A 5,961-nucleotide genomic window follows, 5' to 3' on the forward strand; every position below is an offset into this window, starting at 1 on the left:
CAGTGAGTCCCTTTGATACATATTTAGACCTTCATAATTTTCAGGGTGCATGAGTGTTATATCTCCATCTCATCCTAAACATTTTACCAACCAACACGTTCTCACTCCCAACTCGTCAAACGTGTGACGCATGGTCAGGCTCCCTCTGCTTCACTTATTGACATGCAGGGTCCTCTCATTGAATACTATAGAGCTCCCTTAACGTTGCTTATTGACGACAAGAGATTGCCGCGGAAGAGCCTGTTGTCCGTATATTTATATATTTCCGAAATCACATTGTAGTGACGTATACTGAACACAATAAATTATATAATGTAAACAACTACCTGGAAAAACAGGTAGAACGATACTTTTGTATCGTTTATTGCATTTATGGAGGGAGTGATGTATGCTGGGTAATGGCACAGCTAGCGACTGGGTGACTTTATTCACCCTCTTCGGATGTTATCAGTCCATACAATGGGCGTTATTAGCACAAATCAGTCCCATAGATATGGGCCATCTCCTGCTAGATTGTTCAGAAGGTTGTTCTCATCCATCCAGATGGAGGATCCAGAATCCACTCTGGCTGGAATCCGGTGGATACAGCAGTGTGTACAGGTAAGACCATTTAAACAGACAGCATTTATAGAATGACTATTAAAAGTCAGCCAGTGTCAGTAATGTTAATGTGCTTATGTTAGTAATACACCGAGTGCTAATATAACAGCTTTAAGATGCATTTGTAGATATTATTACGTGTTTTACCGTCTTTATGGTGCTAGCTTAAAGTTACGGTGTAAACGTTAGCTTATATTGTAGTAAAGCTGTTACTGTTTAAACGATGTTAGCACAGAAATATTAGCTTCTGTCATGACTGATGAAGTTACTAGTTAATAAAGTTTTCAGTAAAGTGTTTAATCGCAGCCACAGATTGACAGCAAATATCTCGATTAGCTTCAGTGCATCTATAATAAATATGTGCAAGTTTCAGTGCTTCGTTTAAACTGTATGATACTTATACTGACCCAGGGTCAGTGTAAAATACAATCCTAGCTGTGTGAACAAAGCCTGGCTCCTTTAATCCTGCATGACAAACCTCAGAATGCAGGTTATTATTACTCTTTCCTGCTGGCACACCTGTCACACCTGAGAGTCAGCTAGAAACTCACAGTGACGTGGACATCATGCAAAGACTGCCAGACTCTGTAATACTGCAAATGATCAGTGACTCATGTTAACACTAAACTTTAAACGGTATCTCTGTGTCTCTCTGTGTGTGCTGAACATTTAGGATTGAGTCAGGCTGCATCAGCTGAAGCTGTTATTTGTATATATCAGTATTTTTTTCATTCAGGTGTGGGGAAAATACGTAAGACTGCAGTGAAGCGATGTACCAGATTAATCCCTGGCCAAAGGTATCGTACTTAAATCAGACTACTGATCCAGCCACATCAGCCTTTTGTGAGGTCTGTTTAAAGTAGACTAAAAATGAACTGCAGGTTCCTGAGAGGTGGACTGTGAGCACAGAAACACATGTTCATACATACAGCTGCAGCAAACTTACATTAATTTTAAATAGATTTGTTACTCTGATGTCTGTCTCTGTGTTTGTCCTCTGACAGACTGGTGACCTGTCCAGGTGTGCTCTACCTATGACTACTGGGACAGGCTCTAGCCTCTGTAAAAGAAATTTTCTGTTATTCTCATTTAAAGTATTTAAGTGCTTATGCATATGCTTAGTTGTGACACTGTTATAGACTGTTCAGTGAAAGTTTCTAAAACTAGATGAACTTACTTCAGCGTCAGCAGTTTGAGAAAACAACTCCCTTTACAGGTGCTGATAAGGCCAAGGGCACAAAACAGCATAACCATTGATCCGTTAGGTTTCATAGCGAGACACGTGAAGTGTGGTAGGATCAGTTTGTAACTTCCTCCCTCTTCCTTGGAATGCATAAAGGAGTAGGAGCACAACTTCTGTGGCAGCGCTGACATGACTGAACTGTGATGTTTGATGTGTGTTGGCGCAGTAATAAATAGCTTGATCACAGCTCTTTCTGTGTTGCAGACTTTATTTAAAAAATTCCACGACACCCCCCACCCTCCCACTGTGAACCTGAATTGAATATTCAGAAGACATTTGTTTAAATAGTTCTACAAATCTGAGCTGTTGGTGTGTCCTTGGATTGTGTGGTAATAATATTAGAGCTAGCAATCTTTCTTACTGAATCTCTACTATGAGTCATGTTACCTGAGATTAATTCTATGTTTACCTGTCAGCCTGGACAAATGTGCTGTGTGAAGGAAATTAAATTAAATCAGATCTTAACTGCGTACATTTAAGGAACCTGTTCATATTTAATTGAAATATGAACCAGTGATTTTTTGATTGCTGATTCCAAGAGAGTCTTTGTGGAAATCCTGTTTGGCTTTTTGTTATTTTAATTCTCTTCTCTGTTTTCCAGAACAGTTCTCCACAGTCGCTGTCCACATGGGTCAGTGGGACCAAGAAGCACTCTGCTAATGTGTGGACTCTGACCAGCAACATCCAGCAAGACCCAGACAGCGTTTTCTATCTCCCAGCTGGAGTTTTTTGTTTGTCTGTGACTGGAGAGTCAGATTTTTGTTGAGCTTCACACTTGCAGAGGTAAGTCAGTTTGCAGAGATCCCTCCCACCCTGGCTTTTATGTCCTAGATTTCTTATCTGAAACAGTAATATTTCAGTGACTGCTGCTTATACCACAGGTTAATACACGCTACTGATCCCTGATAGGAGAATCATCAATTTTGGCAACAAAGAAGCCTGGTGGATGTTTGTTTGCAGTCTGATGATGGGACATCATGCTCTGCATCTTCAAAGTTTGCCCCCTCATTATTATTCATACCCAGTAATGTGAAGTATGCTTATATCTACTATAACTGAACCAACCTGGTGCTCTTCATTTATGGAGGCTGTTGAGTCTGAATGTTGGATGTTGTGTATCTCGTGTTCTCTGGGCTTCGTTGTCCTCAGTCTTTTTGCAGGATCAGAAAACAAAACCAGGAGGCGTGTAAATGTTTCTTCTCCATGATGTTTCTTCAAATGTTTCTTCTGGATGATGATAAGACTGTGACACGGGATGCCACCTTTGGTCTTGTGATGAAGCAAAGCTCAGGAAGAAGTGGGATTAAATGGTACCCACATGTGTGCTGCTGAGAAGGATGTACAGGGGCACCTGCAGCCAAATCCAAGCTTCAGGTTAGTTGTAGTTGCAGAACGCTATAGGACTGAGACAGCTGAGGCATCAAATGTTTGATTAAACGGATGAAAAAGAGAAGTTTTTTCCCTATAATTATCACTTCTTAAAATCTGTAGCAACTTCAAGTCTGTCAGCGTGCTGAGCATGCTCAGAATGTGACAATATATTTTTGTTCAATATTTAATTTCTTTCAGTTGCAATTGTTAAATGAAAAAAAAATAAAAATATATTCTTATAATTTAGCAAACTAATTTATCAAAAAATATATATACATATATCTGTATTAGTTTTAATAAATTAATTTGACACCTGTATTGAAAATACCATATTGTATTCATACAGAATCAGTATGGTATCATTGTTTGTCTGCTCACTGATTGTTGAAACTAAGAGCTACTTTGATCTGTTTAGATCTAAAGTATCCAAAGTTGAGCTCTAATGTTTCTTCACCCCTGTGTGTGTGATATCTGATTTCCTACATGCTGGCAGAGCAGCAGTTTGTGCTCACAGATGGTGACGGTGTGGAGAGACGGTGGTGTTTCCTCAGAAGAACCAGCAGAGTCACAAAGGACACCAGTCCATCTCACCACCTTGACTTGCTGACTGATGTTCGTCTGCACTGCACAGAGGAAATCAACTGACCGAGGTTTGTCCAGTGACGTGTTATGAAATGTATATTTGTTTTATGCTTACAGATATGTTTTTCTTGACAGAGGCTCTGCAGAGGTTAGACAAAGCAGAGAAAATATGTGCTTTACATTTTACTGTGATTTATTGAGATATTTGTTGCCTGATGTTCAGCAGGAATGGAGAAATAGAATCAAAGGGAGATGTTTTTGATGTTTTTGTAATGATGTAAGTAAATCTTCAATATTATTTATTTGCTTGGTTATATTAGGAGTGTTTCTGAGTGAGGGGGAGAGGAGTCATCATCCAGTTTAAGTGACGTAGATCAGTGGATACACTTGTCTCCCCTTTAAAGGAGACAATCCAAGTCATCCTTAAATGTTAGTGCTTTCAAATACACAAACATTTTTAAAGGACAAAAATGAACATCCAACTTTGACTGTAATACAAAATAAATCTTTGCATGTGTGTTTTCAAACTCTCAGATGGGCAGGATATCAGTCTTGGACTGTCTAACCTGCCGGAGCAGCACTGAATGACCACCACACATGAGCATGTTCCTGCAACATTCAGCATCTGATCTGTCATCTGTGTGCTTCTGCTTTTGGTAAGTAGAGTTACCCAACTCCAGTAACTCTAAACACATGCCATCCATTTCTAACGGCCTGGTTACTTCCTGTCAGTTACTTTAGAAACCATGTGGTCACCTGACCTAACACTGTTTCTTCTTCTTCCCCTTAATGTTCAAGTGTCAAATGTCCAACAGCTGGAGAGGAAACTACACCAGTGTACTGGGATGTTTCAGCAACACGTGCCAGATGCTGTTCCTTCATGGTGACATCACCAGAGACAGCCCCACCCACCTAAGGACCTCGCCATTGATCATGATGATTATAATGATGACAGCGAGCGGAACTAAGACTGTAAAAATCCACGACCACAATTTTTCTTTCTAATTATTAATGAATACTGAGAGCCTCTTTCTGTGTTTTGTCTGTTTTGGGGTTGTTGTTTTTTTACCTCATTTGTTACTAACAAAGTTCACCAAACTCACACAGTTTACATTCTGTATGTTTCCATCTTTACCAGCCACACTCTAACTGCATTTAAGAAAATAATCCTTAGAAATCGTCGTTTTTCTCTTTCGTAATTGATGATAATTCAGTGAATATACTGCGCTGCTTCCTTTTATTGCGTCACACATTGCTTTAAGTTTTTCAGTGTCCAGTTAATTTTTTACGGCTGTTTGAATTCTCTGTATGTTTGACCCTGTAGACTGTTTGATGGACTGCTTGTCTTCCTGTTTGTTACCGCCGCCTGTTTTTGACTAAAGATTTGGATTTCTGACTTCAACACAGCCTCTGCGTGTCCTCCCTTTGTGTCCTCTTCCTCTGTGAATGTGTTGCATGTGTCACAGATTCATTTTATTAACAGTTTTCACACAGTGAGTTGCATCAGCATTCATCCACAGCACATTTCAGAAGGATTCAGATTAATACAGTGATCTTATAGTCAGAATTATCCTGACAGACTGCCACTGTAAATTATCTTTCATCAGGTAAATTTTCAAATAAAGTTCAGTATTTCAAAGCAGGAGTTATGAAGAATCATACTGGCATTAGGACTAATAATATGTACTTACAAAGTCAAAGTTTTTTAATTATGCTAGAATACTGGAAGACAATCAACTTTTAGTGTTTTCCGCATATTAATTATTCTGAAATAGAGATGGTGACCCTAACCGTACAGAAGCACACTAAACAACTGACAATCTAACAGACATCATTGGCCTGAGCTGTCATGCACAGTGAGTCTGATCCTTTGCTGTGAGAGTCTGACAAGCATGTTTCTGGTCAGTTTGGAAGAAATAATATCACAATGTTGATCTTTTTTTCCAATATTCCTTCTCTTTTACAACATAAACTGTGATCAAAGCTACTTGTGTTCACAGCATGTAATAATACTGACAGTCCAGGGCATTGTGGTCTGTTGAGCTAGGGTTAGGGTTAGCAATTCAGACATATGTAATCAATATTAAACGTCTCTGACGTGGGCCACTGTCCGCAGTGTTGGGAAATCCATACCAGGCTGGAACGAGTCAAGGTAGGTGAGCATC

General features: G+C 39.4%; 1 long non-coding RNA gene across 5 annotated transcripts; it reads left to right on the forward strand.

The window, feature by feature from the left end:
• The first annotated feature begins 428 nt into the window (after nt 1-428).
• Nucleotides 429-5,693, forward strand: LOC146364234 (uncharacterized). Of its 5 annotated transcripts, none has more exons than XR_014799063.1 (5): nt 429-3,217; nt 3,708-3,864; nt 4,117-4,225; nt 4,331-4,452; nt 4,595-5,693. It is a non-coding gene; the product is annotated as an uncharacterized LOC146364234 (long non-coding RNA). The 5 variants fall into 5 exon arrangements; XR_014799064.1 differs by having other exon boundaries at nt 430-2,838; nt 2,993-3,217; nt 4,117-4,452; XR_014799062.1 differs by having other exon boundaries at nt 431-600; nt 2,445-3,217; nt 4,117-4,452; nt 4,595-5,411.
• Nucleotides 5,694-5,961: the final 268 nt, after the last annotated feature.

The sequence above is a fragment of the Perissodus microlepis genome, chromosome 20 (assembly GCF_051167445.1).
Source record: "Perissodus microlepis isolate ML-2025 ecotype Zambia chromosome 20, ASM5116744v1, whole genome shotgun sequence".
NCBI classification, from domain to species: Eukaryota; Metazoa; Chordata; class Actinopteri; order Cichliformes; family Cichlidae; genus Perissodus; species Perissodus microlepis.